Genomic DNA, 18167 nt, shown 5'->3' on the forward strand with positions numbered 1-18167 from the left:
CTTCGTTGGTTGATGGAAGAAACATCTTACAAAAACTCTCCAGATTATTGACTTTTTAAAGTTTTGCTAGGAAACGTTTTAGATGAATGCTTATTAGCCTTTGTCAGTATGGACTTTTGCAAAGTGTCTCTGTGGCGCAATCAGTTAGTATGTACGGCGATTAACCAAAAGGTTGGTGGTTCAATCCCACCCAGGGACCTAATTGACCTTGTTATCAGATTTTGGTGATCTTTAAGTAGACAAGTCAAAATTTCAAACCCACTGTTATGGTGTAGGGTACTTGGCCTTCTCTGATGTAATCAGATTTGATTCAGTGATTTTATAAAAACAGCTAGGAAGCACAATTTAGCAGTGGGTTGCAGAGAAAAAAAATATGCTGGCAGAAAAATCCAATTGAGTGATTAAACAGCTCTTTATTTTCTGGCTTTATTTTTATGCTAACAAATTTGTTCTCTGAAAAGTGTCCACAAAGCCAAGTCTCTGATTAACACCTTTGTAAGGATGGTTTTTCACCTATTACTAAATTAAACTTGCTTCATTGGAAAGGCAGCAAGATGCATCCTCATTTCAATGTCTACTGAAATAATACAGGTTGACACCAGGAAACATTAACGCCACTGCATCCTTGCTGCTTTCTCATGTGGAAGTCTGTTTAATATGAAAACAAGGTGATATCTAATTAGCACACAGGTAAGGAATTAAGAAAATCTTTATTTAAGGGTGAAGATGTTTCTCACAAAATCGTTGCCCCAATGCATCATTGAAATTCAAGCTGGAAAGATGATTTTAATATATCACTTGTACATTTTGTATTGCTCTTCTGGTGACAATGTAGTTTGTTTTTGTCAATTACCATTTTAATAATAGGGTAAAGAAAATGAAGTGGATTTTTGAAAGAAAACAATACTGTCAATATACTATTAAAACAAATTAAAATGGTAAAAGTTATTGTACTTTAAGTAAAAATAAAAGAGACAAAATATCAATCCCAGTTTTGGATTACTTTAATTAACAAACAAAAAAATGCATATAGCAGAGGATAGTTTCAATCTGCCTACCTCTTGGTTATGGGCCCAGCATGCTTCCATTGCAGTACTCTGCTGCACATGTAAGTGCAAGAGATCCTGAAGCACTCACTCATCATGGGAAAGTACCAATGTGTTTCTTCGTTGGTTGATGGAAGAAACATCTTACAAAAACTCTCCAGATTATTGACTTTTTAAAGTTTTTCTAGGAAACGTTTTAGATGAATGCTTATTAGCCTTTGTCAGTATGAACTTTCGCAAAGTGTCTCAGTGGCGCAATCAGTTAGTATGTACGGCTATTAACCAAAAGGTTGGTGGTTCAATCCCACCCAGGGACCTAATTGACCTTGTTATCAGATTTTGGTGATCTTTAAGTAGACAAGTCAAATTTCATACCCCCTGTTATGGTGTAGGGTACCTGGCCTTCTCTGATGTAATCAGAGTTAGATTTGATTCAGTGATTTTATAAAAACATCTAGGAAGCACAATTTAGCAGTGGGTTGCAGAGAAAAAGAAATATGCTGGCAAAAAAATCAAATTGCGTGATTAAACAGCTCTTCATTTTCTGGCTTTATTTTTATGCTAACAAATTTGTTCTCTGAAAAGTGTCCACAAAGCCAAGTCTCTGATTAACACCTTTGTAGGGATGGTTTTTCACCTATTACTAAATTAAACTTGCTTCATTGGAAAGGCAGCAAGATGCATCCTCATTTCAATGTCTACTGAAATAATACAGGTTGACACCAGGAAACATTAACGCCACTGCATCCTTGCTGCTTTCTCATGTGGAAGTCTGTTTAATGTGAAAACAAGGTGATATCTAATTAGCACACAGGTAAGGAATTAAGAAAATCTTTATTTAAGGGTGAAGATGTTTCTCACAAAATCGTTGCCCCAATGCATCATTGAAATTCAAGCTGGAAAGATGATTTTAATATATCACTTGTACATTTTGTATTGCTCTTCTGGTGACAATGTAGTTTGATTTTGTCAATTACCATTTTAATAATAGGGTAAAGAAAATTAAGTGGATTTTTGAAAGAAAACAATACTGTCAATATACTATTAAAACAAATTAAAATGGTAAAAGTTATTGTACTTTAAGTAAAAATAAAAGAGCCAAAATATCAATCCCAGTTTTGGATTACTTTAATTAACAAACAAAAAAATGCATATAGCAGAGGATAGTTTCAATCTGCCTACCTCTTGGTTATGGGCCCAGCATGCTTCCATTGCAGTACTCTGCTGCACATGTAAGTGCAAGAGATCCTGAAGCACTCACTCATCATGGGAAAGTACCAATGTGTTTCTTCGTTGGTTGATGGAAGAAACATCTTACAAAAACTCTCCAGATTATTGACTTTTTAAAGTTTTTCTAGGAAACGTTTTAGATGAATGCTTATTAGCCTTTGTCAGTATGAACTTTTGCAAAGTGTCTCTGTGGCGCAATCAGTTAGTATGTACGGCTATTAACCAAAAGGTTGGTGGTTCAATCCCACCCAGGGACCTAATTGACCTTGTTATCAGATTTTGGTGATCTTTAAGTAGACAAGTCAAATTTCATACCCCCTGTTATGGTGTAGGGTACCTGGCCTTCTCTGATGTAATCAGAGTTAGATTTGATTCAGTGATTTTATAAAAACATCTAGGAAGCACAATTTAGCAGTGGGTTGCAGAGAAAAAGAAATATGCTGGCAAAAAAATCAAATTGCGTGATTAAACAGCTCTTCATTTTCGGGCTTTATTTTTATGCTAACAAATTTGTTCTCTGAAAAGTGTCCACAAAGCCAAGTCTCTGATTAACACCTTTGTAGGGATGGTTTTTCACCTATTACTAAATTAAACTTGCTTCATTGGAAAGGCAGCAAGATGCATCCTCATTTCAATGTCTACTGAAATAATACAGGTTGACACCAGGAAACATTAACGCCACTGCATCCTTGCTGCTTTCTCATGTGGAAGTCTGTTTAATGTGAAAACAAGGTGATATCTAATTAGCACACAGGTAAGGAATTAAGAAAATCTTTATTTAAGGGTGAAGATGTTTCTCACAAAATCGTTGCCCCAATGCATCATTGAAATTCAAGCTGGAAAGATGATTTTAATATATCACTTGTACATTTTGTATTGCTCTTCTGGTGACAATGTAGTTTGTTTTTGTCAATTACCATTTTAATAATAGGGTAAAGAAAATTAAGTGGATTTTTGAAAGAAAACAATACTGTCAATATACTATTAAAACAAATTAAAATGGTAAAAGTTATTGTACTTTAAGTAAAAATAAAAGAGCCAAAATATCAATCCCAGTTTTGGATTACTTTAATTAACAAAAAAAAAAAAAAGCATACAGCAGAGGATAGTTTCAATCTGCCTACCTCTGGGTTATGGGTCCAGCATGCTTCCATTGCAGTACTCTGCTGCACATGTAAGTGCAAGAGATCCTGAAGCACTCACTCATCATGGGAAAGTACCAATGTGTTTCTTCGTTGGTTGATGGAAGAAACATCTTACAAAAACTCTCCAGATTATTGACTTTTTAAAGTTTTGCTAGGAAACGTTTTAGATGAATGCTTATTAGCCTTTGTCAGTATGGACTTTTGCAAAGTGTCTCTGTGGCGCAATCAGTTAGTATGTACGGCTATTAACCAAAAGGTTGGTGGTTCAATCCCACCCAGGGACCTAATTGACCTTGTTATCAGATTTTGGTGATCTTTAAGTAGACAAGTCAAAATTTCAAACCCATTGTTATGGTGTAGGGTACTTGGCCTTCTCTGATGTAATCAGATTTAGATTTGATTCAGTGATTTTATAAAAACAGCTAGGAAGCACAATTTAGCAGTGGGTTGCAGAGAAAAAAAATATGCTGGCAGAAAAATCCAATTGAGTGATTAAACAGCTCTTTATTTTCTGGCTTTATTTTTATGCTAACAAATTTGTTCTCTGAAAAGTGTCCACAAAGCCAAGTCTCTGATTAACACCTTTGTAAGGATGGTTTTTCACCTATTACTAAATTAAACTTGCTTCATTGGAAAGGCAGCAAGATGCATCCTCATTTCAATGTCTACTGAAATAATACAGGTTGACACCAGGAAACATTAACGCCACTGCATCCTTGCTGCTTTCTCATGTGGAAGTCTGTTTAATATGAAAACAAGGTGATATCTAATTAGCACACAGGTAAGGAATTAAGAAAATCTTTATTTAAGGGTGAAGATGTTTCTCACAAAATCGTTGCCCCAATGCATCATTGAAATTCAAGCTGGAAAGATGATTTTAATATATCACTTGTACATTTTGTATTGCTCTTCTGGTGACAATGTAGTTTGTTTTTGTCAATTACCATTTTAATAATAGGGTAAAGAAAATGAAGTGGATTTTTGAAAGAAAACAATACTGTCAATATACTATTAAAACAAATTAAAATGGTAAAAGTTATTGTACTTTAAGTAAAAATAAAAGAGACAAAATATCAATCCCAGTTTTGGATTACTTTAATTAACAAAAAAAAATGCATATAGCAGAGGATAGTTTCAATCTGCCTACCTCTGGGTTATGGGCCCAGCATGCTTCCATTGCAGTACTCTGCTGCACATGTAAGTGCAAGAGATCCTGAAGACATACATAAACATGTACATACGTGTATTTGTGTATACATGTATATACATGAGTGTGTGTGCATATATATATATATATATACAGCCAGTTCCCAGGAACAAAAGTCCTCCCCCGCTTCCGCTAAGTCCACAGCATGACGCTGGGGCTCCACTGGTGGAGCCAGGTGCGGTGGGGGCCCATCTCAAGTGCTTCAGCAATCAGTGGGCTTGCTCACAGGTGGATCCCTGGATTCTACAAGTAGTGTCTCAGGGATTCAAGTTGGAATTCGAGACGTCTCCCCCTCGCCGTTTCCTAAAATCTGCCTTGCCAACATCTCCCTTGGACAGGGAGGCTGTGATAGAGGCAAATTCACAAGCTGTATTTGCAGCAGGTGATAGTCAAGGTACCCCTCCTTCAACAAGGAAGGGGTTACTATTCCACAATGTTTGTGGTACCGAAACCGGACGGTTCGGTGAGACCCATTTTAAATTTTAAATCTTTGAACACGTATATAAAACGGTTCAAGTTCAAGATGGAATCGCTCAGGGCGGTTATCTCAAGCCTGGAGGAAGGGGATTACATGGTATCACTGGACATCAAGGATGCTTACCTGCATGTCCCCATTTACTCTCCTCACCAGGAGTACCTCAGATTTGTGGTACAGGACTGTCATTACCAATTCCAGACGCTGCCGTTTGGTCTGTCCACGGCACCGAGGGTGTTTACCAAGGTAATGGCCGAGATGATGATACTCCTGCGAAAAAAGGGAGTTATAATTATCCTGTACTTGGACGATCTCCTGATAAAGGCGAGGTCCAAGGAACAGTTGTTGATCGGAGTAGCACTTGCTCGGCAGGTGCTACAACAGCACGGCTGGATCCTGAATATTCCAAAGTCGCAGCTGGTTCCTGCAACACGTCTATTGTTCCTGGGGATGGTTCTGGACACAGAACAGAAAAGGGTGTTTCTCCCGGAGGAGAAGGACAAGGAGTTGTCATCGCTAGTCAGAGACCTCCTAAGACCAAAACAGGTGTCGGTGCACCACTGCACGCGAGTCCTGGGAAAGATGGTAGCTTCTTACGAAGCAATTCCGTTCGGAAGGTTCCATGCACGGATCTTTCAGTGGGATCTGTTGGACAAGTGGTCCGGATCGCATCTTCAGATGCATCAGAGGATAACCCTGTCTGCAAGGACCAGGGTGTCTGTACTGTGGTGGCTGCAGAGTGCTCATCTTCTGGAGGGCCGCAGATTCGGCATACAGGACTGGGTCCTGGTAACCACGGACGCCAGCCTTCGAGGCTGGGGAGCAGTCACACAGGGAAGAAATTTCCAGGGACTATGGTCAAGCCAGGAAATGTCCCTACACATAAATATTCTGGAACTAAGAGCTATTTACAATGCCCTAAGTCAGGCAAGACCCCTGCTTCAAAGTCAGCCAGTACTGATTCAGTCAGACAACATCACGGCGGTCGCCCATGTAAACCGACAAGGCGGCACGAGAAGCAGGATGGCGATGGCAGAAGCCACGAAGATTCTCCGATGGGCGGAAAATCACGTGTTAGCACTGTCGGCAGTGTTTATTCCGGGAGTGGACAACTGGGAAGCAGACTTCCTCAGTAGATACGACCTCCACCCGGGAGAGTGGGGACTTCATCCAGAAGTCTTCCGGCTGATTACAAACCGATGGGAATGGCCACAGGTGGACATGATGGCGTCCCGCCTCAACAAAAAGCTAGAAAACTATTGTGCCAGGTCAAGGGACCCTCAGGCGATAGCGTTGGACGCTCTAGTGACACCGTGGGTGTACCGGTCGGTTTATGTGTTTCCTCCTCTTCCTCTCATACCAAGGGTGCTGAGGATAATAAGAAGGAGAAGAGTAAGAACTATACTCATTATTCCGGATTGGCCAAGAAGAGCTTGGTACCCAGAACTTCAAGAAATGATCTCGGAGGACCCATGGCCTCTACCGCTCAGACAAGACCTGCTGCAGCAGGGGCCTTGTCTGTTCCAAGACTTACCGTGGCTGCATTTGACGGCATGGCTGTTGAACACCGGATCCTGAAGGAAAAGGGCATTCCGGAGGAAGTCATTCCTACGCTGATCAAAGCCAGGAAGGACGTGACCGCAAAACATTATCACCACATATGGCGAAAATATGTTGCTTGGTGTGAGGACAGGAAGGCCCCAACGGAGGAATTTCAACTGGGTTGATTCCTGCACTTCCTACAGTCAGGGGTGAATATGGGCCTCAAATTGGGGTCCATTAAGGTCCAGATTTCGGCTCTGTCGATTTTCTTCCAAAAAGAACTGGCTTCCCTGCCGGAAGTTCAGACTTTTGTTAAAGGAGTGCTGCATATTCAGCCTCCTTTTGTGCCTCCAGTGGCACCTTGGGATCTCAACGTGGTGTTGGATTTCCTTAAATCACATTGGTTTGAGCCACTTAAAACCGTGGAGTTAAAATATCTCACGTCGAAAGTGGTCATGCTATTGGCCCTGGCTTCGGCCAGGCGTGTGTCAGAGTTGGCGGCTTTGTCATGTAAAAGCCCTTATGTGATTTTCCATATGGATAGGGCGGAATTAAGGACTCATCCCCAATTTCTGCCTAAGGTGGTTTCAGCGTTTCATTTGAACCAACCTATTGTGGTGCCTGCGGCTACTCGGAACTTGGAGGATTCCAAGTTGCTGGATGTAGTCAGGGCCCTGAAAATTTATGTTTCCAGAATGGCTGGAGTCAGGAAAACTGACTCGCTGTTTATCCTCTACGCACCAAACAAGATGGGTGCTCCTGCTTCAAAGCAGACTATTGCTCGCTGGATATGTAGCACAATTCAGCTTGCACATTCTGCGGCGGGACTGCCGCATTCTAGATCAGTAAAAGCCCATTCCACGAGGAAGGTGGGCTCTTCTTGGGCGGCTGCCCGAGGGGTCTCTGCTTTACAACTTTGCCGAGCTGCTACTTGGTCGGGGTCAAACACATTTGCAAGATTTTACAAGTTTGACACCCTGGCTGAGGAGGACCTGGAGTTCGCTCATTCGGTGCTGCAGAGTCATCTGCACTCTCCCTTTGATATAATCCCCATGGTCCTTACGGAGTCCCTTGAGGAGGGGTCAAGGAACCCCTAAAGCCAGGTTTCTGAGGAAATTCCCGAAAAAATGCCCTCTTGAGCCTCGGGGCATGAAGATCCTTATCCAGGACCCAAGACCTTTCCTCCGGACCATAGCCTTTCCAGTGAACCAGAAAATACAGCCGATCCCGGGACAATTTGGAATCGAGAACCTTCTCTACCAAGAACTCCTGTTGTCCCTGTACATCCACTGGAGATCTACCCTGAGAGATCTTCCGAGGAAATCTACTGGAAGAAACGTATTGTTTCAACAGGGAACAATGAAACGTATTTCCAATCCTGAGAGATCTTGGTAAACGTAACCGAAAGGCAACTGGGTTGACTCTTTTAATAATAAGAAATGGCCCAATAAATTTGGGTCCCAGTCTAGCTGAGGATTGTCGAAGCCTGATGTTGCGAGTCGACAACCACACCCTATCTCCCACCTTAAAAGTGCAAGGACGTCGGAGCCTGTCAGAAAATTTCTTCTCTCGAAAGGCCGCTTTTCTGAGAGCAAGGTGTACCTTTTTCCAAATGGCTCTGAGATGGGAGGTTAAGGTAAGCGAGGAGACTGAGGAATGATGAAAAAAAGAATTAGCTCTGGGGTGAAAACCAAAAACTGAAAAGAATGGAGACTCTTTAGTGGAGGAATGACAAGAATTATTGTAAGCAAATTCAGCCAACGGAAGAAACTCGGACCAATCATTCTGGAGTTTGGCTGAATACAAGCGCAAATATTGTTTCAATGATTGGTTAACTCGTTCGGTTTGCCCGTTGGATTGTGGGTGGTAACCGGATGTTAACGACAATTTCATCTTCAATGAGGCACAAAAACATTTCCAGAATTGTGCGATGAATTGTGGACCCCGATCAGAAACAATATCAGTAGGCAACCCATGAAGCCTGAATACATGGCGGAGAAACAAAACTGCCAACCCTTGGGCAGAAGGCAATCGGGGAAGAGCAATAAAATGAGCCATTTTACTAAAACGGTCCACTACCACCCATATGACTCGGAATCCGGCTGAAAGGGGAAGGTCAACCACAAAATCCATGGAAATATGAGACCACGGCCTGAGAGGAACATTTAAGGGCATAAGTTGCCCGATGGGCAAGGAACGGGGAACCTTATGCTGTGCACAAACCTGACATGAATAAACAAATTCCTTGACGTCTTTAGAAAGACCAGGCCACCATACTGAGCGAGAGACTAACTCCAATGTCTTAGAGACTCCTGGATGCCCTGAAACTTTGTTATCATGGAATTCCGTTAAAACAGTAACTCTCAAAAACTCAGGGACGTAAAGACGACCAGCAGGAGTAATTCTAGGAGCTTGGTGTTGAAGCTGTTTTAACTGGGTAAATAAATCTTGTGTGAGGCCCGCCCAGATGACCGAAGATGGAAGTATGGGGGTAACAGGATTGTTATTGTGAACCGGAAGAAAGCTATGTGACAGGGCATCAGCCTTAGTATTCTTGGAACCAGGCCTGAAAGTGATTATAAATTTGAAACGCGTAAAAAATAATGCCCAATGTGCCTGCCGGGCATTAAGCCGCTTAGCCGATTCAATGTATTGCAGGTTCTTATGGTCAGTCAATACCGAAATAGTATGTTTTGCTCCCTCCAGCCAATGCCTCCACTCCTCGAAAGCCCATTTTACCGCCAGAAACTCCCGATTACCAACGTCATAGTTGGATTCAGCGGAGGAGAATTTCCTGGACATAAAGGCACAAGGATGTAACTCCAGAGACTCCGGATCCTTTTGAGAAAGGATAGCCCCCACTCCAACCTCCGAGGCATCAACCTCCACCACAAAGGGCAATTCCGGATTAGGATGTCTAAGGACTGGAGCCGAGACAAAGGCTTGTTTCAAGGCCCGGAAGGACAACTCAGCTTCACGCGACCAGTTGGTAGGATCCGCTCCTTTCTTTGTCAGAGCTACAATGGGAGCAACCAGGTCAGAAAAAGAATGAATGAACCTCCTATAATAATTCGCAAACCCTAAAAAACGCTTAATAGCTTTTAAATTGGTGGGTTGCGCCCAACTAAGGATGGCCTGGAGTTTCTTTGGTTCCATGGAAAATCCCTGAGGGGAAATTATGTACCCTAAAAAAGATACTTCCGTGACATGAAACTCAAACTTCTCCAGCTTGGCATATAAATGATTCTCACATAACTTTTGAAGAACCAGACGCACCTGGGTAACATGTTGTTCCATTGATTTAGAAAAAATCAGGATGTCGTCTAAGTAAACGACCACGAATTTCCCTAGGAAGTCACGGAGCACATCGTTAATGAGGTCTTGAAAAACTGCCGGAGCATTGGACAGGCCGAACGGCATCACCAGGTATTCGTAGTGACCCGACTGAGTACTGAAGGCCGTTTTCCACTCATCTCCAGATTTAATTCGGATGAGGTTGTACGCTCCTCTAAGGTCAATTTTAGAAAAAATCACAGCAGAACGTAACTGATCAAAGAGTACAGAAATCAACGGCAAAGGATAGGTGTTTTTAACTGAGATCTTATTCAGGGCTCTAAAATCAATGCAAGGTCTAAGCGAGCCATCCTTTTTCTCCACAAAGAAGAAGCCTGCACTTAAAGGAGATTTTGATGGTCTAATAAATCCTTTCTCAAGGCTCTCCTTTACATAATCATTCATAGCCGCAGTTTCTGGCCCGGATAATGCATATAATCTTCCCTTTGGCAATGCGGCACCAGGAATTAACTCAATAGCACAATCATAAGGCCGATGGGGAGGCAGAATGTCCGCATTGCCTTTGGAGAAAACATCAGCAAACTCCTGGTATTCCACCGGAATGAGTTCTGGAATGATAGCTGCTACTCTGACTGGAAACGTGATACATTCCTTATCACAAAAAGTACCCCAATGTGAAATCTCCCCCGACCGCCAATCAATGGTGGGATTATGAAAGGCCAGCCAAGGGTGACCCAGAACAACTGGAACTGCTGGGCAATGTGTAAGAAAGAACTCGATTTTCTCAGAATGTAGAGCTCCTACTGTAAGTAGTACAGGGGGTGTACGGAGAGAAATAATCCCATTAGACAGCGGACTCCCATCTAAGCCATGCATGGTGACACACCTACCCAAAGGTAACTGAGGAATGCCTAAGGCCTTAGCCCAAGTTAAATCCATAAAGTTTCCTGCAGCTCCACTGTCGACAAAAGCCGACACCGAAGAACTGAGGCTGCCAAAGGAAACTTTAACTGGGACTAAAAGGGAGTTATTTGAGGAGATAAGCTGCAGACCTAGGTGAACCCCCTCACAATTCACCTGGTCAAAGCGTTTCCCGACTTGTTCGGACAATTACGAGCAAAATGTCCCTTACCCCCACAGTACAGACAAAGACCAGAATTTTGCCTTCTGGCTCTTTCTTCAGGAGACAGCCGGGAGAGATCCATCTGCATGGTCTCCTCTACGTCTTCAGGAATGGAATATACACACGGACTTGACCTTACAGGTGCTCCTTTTTCAGCCCTCCGCTCTCTGAGACGACGATCAATCTTAATAGAAAGCTCCATGAGTTTATCAAGAGTCTCAGGAGCGGGGTACTGAAGGAGACTGTCTTTTATAGACTCTGATAAGCCGAGGCGAAACTGACTGCGCAGGGCTGGGTCATTCCAGCCACAGTCGTTCGACCAACGGCGAAACTCCGTACAATAAACCTCTGCAGGATTTCTACCCTGTCTGAGAGCGCGCAACTGACTTTCAGCGGACGCCTCTCTATCAGGGTCATCATACAAGAGCCCTAAAGACTCAAAAAAAGCGTCAACTGACAACAATGCCGGATCCTCTGCTCTTAAACCAAATGCCCAGGTCTGAGGATCCCCCTGGAGCAAAGAAATAATAAACCCGACCCGCTGAGATTCAGTACCCGAGGAAGTCGGTCTTAAACGAAAATAAAGTTTACAGGATTCTTTAAAATTAAAAAACTCTTTTCTATCACCAGAAAAACGGTCAGGCAAATGCATCTTTGGTTCAGGGACTACCCTTGGGGAAGCTCGCAAAAGATCTTCCTGCGACTTCACCCGAAGAGAAAGATCCTGAACCATCTGAGTAAGTTCTTGAATCTGGCTGACTAAGAGCTGACCAGGATTTGGCCCTAAACCTGTTGGATTCATGAGGCCGATAAACTCTCACAAAACTGAATGAGAAAAAATTAAACCCCGTTTAATTTTAAGTTTTGGTATGGCCGGTAATAATGTTATGATTCCAGCACTCTGGTCAGAGAAGATCTTATGGCAAGGACTGGAGCACTGGAACGGAATGCTGGGGAAGGGAGCAGGACAGGAAAATAGCCCCTGGCGCCCTAACTCTGTTGTCTCACCCGTGTTGTCAGAAATCCCCTGCGAGACTATGGTTTCTTGAGCCCTTGGCAGCCGCGTTTGAAGGGCGGATTATGTCTGCCCAACTTCGATGCCCCCCGGTCTTAATGAGAGACAAAGGGAAACCCGAGACAGGGTGATAACAAGAGGCCCTCTAACTAAACAACCAGGCCCGGGGCTAAGCAAACTCAAAACTATAATATGTGCGGAGAAACCGCCAGGAAAAAGGACAACCAAAATATCCACTTGTCCAATTCTCCTAACCGGCACCGCCAAGTACCAGAGAGGACTTGTGGAAGCGGAACCCTCCGCAAATGCTCCAAACACAAAATATAAAAGGTAAAGCGGCTGAGCCGCAACACACGGCAGAGCCGCAACTCACGAACACCACTGGATACAAAACGGTGATCAGTCAGGACTCCAGGGAACCAAACGACCTCTTGGGATGAGATGACAACTCCCGAATACCGGACTTCTGCGGACTGGAATGACCGGATACAGCAGGACTGGAAACAGACTCTCAGCAAACAAAGGCAGCATGCAGGAAGCTATTACCGGCGTCTGTGAGAAGCCCTGGGAGTGTATTTAACAAGGAGTCCTCCAATCAGCTGCTAAAGGCTGATTAGAATAAATGCCGTGCAGCTGCCTTGCTGCACGGCCAGAGAGCAGGTGAATATCTTAATTTCCTAAAGCCTAGCAACGGGGAACGCGGTCCGCCAGTGGCGTCCCCGTTGCTAGGGTCTGTGCGGCTCAGCGCGCCCGTCGTCTAGCGTTGCTAGGGAGCCGGTGGCTGTACGTGCACGGCGTCTCTAGTTGCTAGGCGCCGGGCAGCGCAGACCATCAAGCGGACCCCGGCGCCTAACAGTATGACTCCCAAAAACAACAACCGCGTCATTGGGACCAACTGCGATTTTGGCAAGTTTAGGAGCCAACCATGTTGTTGAAGAACTGTCAGGGAGAGTGCAATGTTTTGCACCAACTGGTCCCTGGATCTCGCCTTTATCAGGAGATCATCCAAGTACGGGATAATTGTGACTCCTTGCTTGCGAAGGAGAACCATAATTTCCGCCATCACCCTGGTGAAAATCCTCGGAGCCGTGGACAGACCAAACGGCAATGTCTGAAATTGGTAATGACAATCCTGAATTGCAAACCTTAGGTAGCTTGAGGCAGTGGATAAATGGGAACATGTAAGTAGGCATCCTTTATGTCTACCAAAACCATGAAATCTCCGTCCTCCGGACTGGAGATCACTGCCCTGAGAAATTCCATCTTGAAATTGAATTTCTTTAGGAAGAAATTGAGGGATTTCAGATTTAAGATTGGTCTGACTGAGCCGTCCGGCTTCGGGACCACGAAGAGGCTTGAAAAAAACCTTCTCCCTGCTGACTAAGGCCAATTTGAACAATCCGTGAGGGGGAACGTCTTGAAACCCCAGTTTGTACCCTTGGGACACTATTTGTAAAACCCACGAGTCCAGGTCCGAATGAATCCAGAACTGACTGAAGAGTTTTAGACGTGCCCCCACTGGTGTGGGCTCCTGCAAGAAAGCCCCAGTGTCATGCAGTGGATTTGGCAGAAGCAGAGGACAATCTCTGGTCCTGCGATCTTGAAGAGGCTACAGACCTCTTCCTTTTCCTTCCTCTACCTGCAAAGAAAGGGGAATCTTAACTTCTTGCATATCTATTGGGCCAAAATGACTGCGGTAGATAATGATGCGTCTTCATCCGTTGAGAGGGAACATAGGGCAAGAAGGTTGACTTACCATTGAAATGAGGATGCATCTTGCTGCCTTTCCAATGAAGCAAGTTTAATTTAGTAATAGGTGAAAAACCATCCTTACAAAGGTGTTAATCAGAGACTTGGCTTTGTGGACACTTTTCAGAGAACAAATTTGTTAGCATAAAAATAAAGCCAGAAAATGAAGAGCTGTTTAATCACTCAATTGGATTTTTCTGCCAGCATATTTTTTTTCTCTGCAACCCACTGCTAAATTGTGCTTCCTAGCTGTTTTTATAAAATCACTGAATCAAATCTAACTCTGATTACATCAGAGAAGGCCAGGTACCCTACACCATAACAGGGGGTTTGAAATTTTGACTTGTCTACTTAAAGATCACCAAAATCTGATAACAAGGTCAATTAGGTCCCTGGGTGGGATTGAACCACCAACCTTATGGTTAATAGCCGTACATACTAACTGATTGCGCCACAGAGACACTTTGCAAAAGTCCATACTGACAAAGGCTAATAAGCATTCATCTAAAATGTTTCCTAGAAAAACTTTAAAAAGTCAATAATCTGGAGAGTTTTTGTAAGATGTTTCTTCCATCAACCAACGAAGAAACACATTGGTACTTTCCCATGATGAGTGAGTGCTTCAGGATCTCTTGCACTTACATGTGCAGCAGAGTACTGCAATGGAAGCATGCTGGGCCCATAACCCAGAGGTATGCAGATTGAAACTATCCTCTGCTATATGCATTTTTTTTTGTTAATTAAAGTAATCCAAAACTGGGATTGATATTTTGTCTCTTTTATTTTTACTTAAAGTACAATAACTTTTACCATTTTAATTTGTTTTAATAGTATATTGACAGTATTGTTTACTTTCAAAAATCCACTTCATTTTCTTTACCCTATTATTAAAATGGTAATTGACAAAAACAAACTACATTGTCACCAGAAGAGCAATACAAAATATACAAGTGATATATTAAAATCATCTTTCCAGCTTGAATTTCAATGATGCATTGGGGCAACGATTTTGTGAGAAACATCTTCACCCTTAAATATTTTCTTAATTCCTTACCTGTGTGCTAATTAGATATCACCTTGTTTTCACATTAAACAGACTTCCACATGAGAAAGCAGCAAGGATGCAGTGGCGTTAATGTTTCCTGGTGTCAACCTGTATTATTTCAGTAGACATTGAAATGAGGATGCATCTTGCTGCCTTTCCAATTAAGCAAGTTTAATTTAGTAATAGGTGAAAAACCATCCCTACAAAGGTGTTAATCAGAGACTTGGCTTTGTGGACACTTTTCAGAGAACAAATTTGTTAGCATAAAAATAAAGCCAGAAAATGAAGAGCTGTTTAATCACTCAATTGGATTTTTCTGCCAGCATTTTTCTTTTTCTCTGCAACCCACTGCTAAATTGTACTTCCTATCTGTTTTTTTATAAAATCACTTAATCAAATCTAACTCTGATTACATCAGAGAAGGCCAGGTACCCTACACCATAAGAGGGGGTTTGAAACTTTGACTTGTCTACTTAAAGATCACCAAAATCTGATAACAAGGTCAATTACGTCCCTGGGTGGGATTGAACCACCAACCTTTTGGTTAATAACCGAACACACTAACCGATTGCGCCACAGAGACACTTTGCAAAAAGCACATACTGACAAAGGCTAATAAGCATTCATCTAGAACGTTTCCTAGAAAAACTTTAAAAAGTCAATAATCTGGAGAGTTTTTGTAAGATGTTTCTTAAATCAACCAACGAAGAAACATATTGGTACTTTCCCATGATGAGTGAGTGCTTCAGGATCTCTTGCACTTACATGTGCAGCAGAGTACTGCAATGGAAGCATGCTGGGCCTATAACCCAGAGGTAGGCAGATTGAAACTATCCTCTGCTATATGCATTTTTTTTGTTAATTAAAGTAATCCAAAACTGGGATTGATATTTTAGCTCTTTTATTTTTACTTAAAGTACAATAACTTTTACCATTTTAATTTGTTTTAATAGTATATTGAGAGTATTGTTTTCTTTCAAAAACCCACTTAATTTTCTTTACCCTATTATTAAAATGGTAATTGACAAAAACAAACTACATTGTCACCAGAAGAGCAATACAAAATGTACAAGTGATATATTAAAATCATCTTTCCAGCTTGAATTTCAATGATGCATTGGGGCAACGATTTTGTGAGAAACATCTTCACCCTTAAATATTTTCTTAATTCCTTACCTGTGTGCTAATTAGATATCACCTTGTTTTCACATTAAACAGACTTCCACATGAGAAAGCAGCAAGGATGCAGTGGCGTTAATGTTTCCTGGTGTCAACCTGTATTATTTCAGTAGACATTGAAATGAGGATGCATCTTGCTGCCTTTCCAATTAAGCAAGTTTAATTTAGTAATAGGTGAAAAACCATCCCTACAAAGGTGTTAATCAGAGACTTGGCTTTGTGGACACTTTTCAGAGAACAAATTTGTTAGCATAAAAATAAAGCCAGAAAATGAAGAGCTGTTTAATCATCAATAGGATTTTTCTGCCAGCATTTTTCTTTTTCTCTGCAACCCACTGCTAAATTGTACTTCCTATCTGTTTTTTTTATAAAATCACGTAATCAAATCTAACTCTGATTACATCAGAGAAGGCCAGGTACCCTACACCATAAGAGGGGGTTTGAAATTTTGACTTGTCTACTTAAAGATCACCAAAATCTGATAACAAGGTCAATTACGTCCCTAGGTGGGATTGAACCACCAACCTTTTGGTTAATAGCCGAACACACTAACCAATTGCGCCACAGAGACACTTTGCAAAAAGTACGTACTGACAAAGGCTAATAAGCATTCATCTAAAACGTTTCCTAGAAAAACTTTAAAAAGTCAATAATCTGGAGAGTTTTTGTAAGAATTTTCTTAAATCAACCAACGAAGAAACACATTGGTACTTTCCCATGATGAGTGAGTGCTTCAGGATCTCTTGCACTTACATGTGCAGCAGAGTACTGCAATGGAAGCATGCTGGGCCCATAACCCAGAGGTAGGCAGATTGAAACTATCCTCTGCTATATGCATTTTTTTTTGTTAATTAAAGTAATCCAAAACTGGGATTGATATTTTAGCTCTTTTATTTTTACTTAAAGTACAATAACTTTTACCATTTTAATTTGTTTTAATAGTATATTGACAGTATTGTTTTCTTTCAAAAATCCACTTAATTTTCTTTACCCTATTATTAAAATGGTAATTGACAAAAACAAACTACATTGTCACCAGAAGAGCAATACAAAATGTACAAGTGATATATTAAAATCATCTTTCCAGCTTGAATTTCAATGATGCATTGGGGCAACGATTTTGTGAGAAACATCTTCACCCTTAAATAAAGATTTTCTTAATTCCTTACCTGTGTGCTAATTAGATATCACCTTGTTTTCACATTAAACAGACTTCCACATGAGAAAGCAGCAAGGATGCAGTGGCGTTAATGTTTCCTGGTGTCAACCCGTATTATTTCAGTAGACATTGAAATGAGGATGCATCTTGCTGCCTTTCCAATGAAGCAAGTTTAATTTAGTAATAGGTGAAAAACCATCCCTACAAAGGTGTTAATCAGAGACTTGGCTTTGTGGACACTTTTCAGAGAACAAATTTGTTAGCATAAAAATAAAGCCAGAAAATGAAGAGCTGTTTAATCACTCAATTGGATTTTTCTGCCAGCATATTTTTTTTTCTGCAACCCACTGCTAAATTGTGCTTCCTAGCTGTTTTTTATAAAATCACTTAATCAAATCTAACTCTGATTACATCAGAGAAGGCCAGGTAACCTACATCATAAGAGGGAGGTTGAAATTTTGACTTGTCTACTTAAAGATCACCAAAACCTGATAACAAGGTCAATTACGTCCCTGGGTGGGATTGAACCACCAACCTTTTGGTTAGTAGCCAAACACACTAACTGATTGTGCCACAGAGACACTTTGCAAAAGTGCTTACTGACAAAGGCTAATAAGCATTCATCTAGAACGTTTCCTAGAAAAACTTTAAAAAGTCAATAATCTGGAGAGTTTTTGTAAGATGTTTCTTAGATCAACCAACGAAGAAACACCTTGGTACTTTCCCATGATGAGTGAGTGCTTCAGGATCTCTTGCACTTACATGTGCAGCAGAGTACTGCAATGGAAGCATGCTGGGCCCATAACCCAGAGGTAGGCAGATTGCAACTATCCTGTGCTATATGCATTTTTTTTTTAATTAAAGTAATCCAAAACTGGGATTGATATTTTAGCTCTTTTATTTTTACTTAAAGTACAATAACTTTTACCATTTTAATTTGTTTTAATAGTATATTGAC

The 18167-nt window shown here is 41.6% G+C and overlaps 1 non-coding gene across 1 annotated transcript; it reads right to left on the reverse strand.

The window, feature by feature from the left end:
- Positions 1–17716: 17716 nt before the first annotated feature.
- TRNAS-ACU (transfer RNA serine (anticodon ACU)) lies at positions 17717–17790 on the reverse strand. The gene has a single exon. It is a non-coding gene; the product is annotated as a tRNA-Ser (tRNA).
- Between the last annotated feature and the right edge of the window lie 377 nt (positions 17791–18167).

Source organism: Pseudophryne corroboree, unplaced genomic scaffold, assembly GCF_028390025.1.
Source record: "Pseudophryne corroboree isolate aPseCor3 unplaced genomic scaffold, aPseCor3.hap2 scaffold_297, whole genome shotgun sequence".
NCBI classification, from domain to species: Eukaryota; Metazoa; Chordata; class Amphibia; order Anura; family Myobatrachidae; genus Pseudophryne; species Pseudophryne corroboree.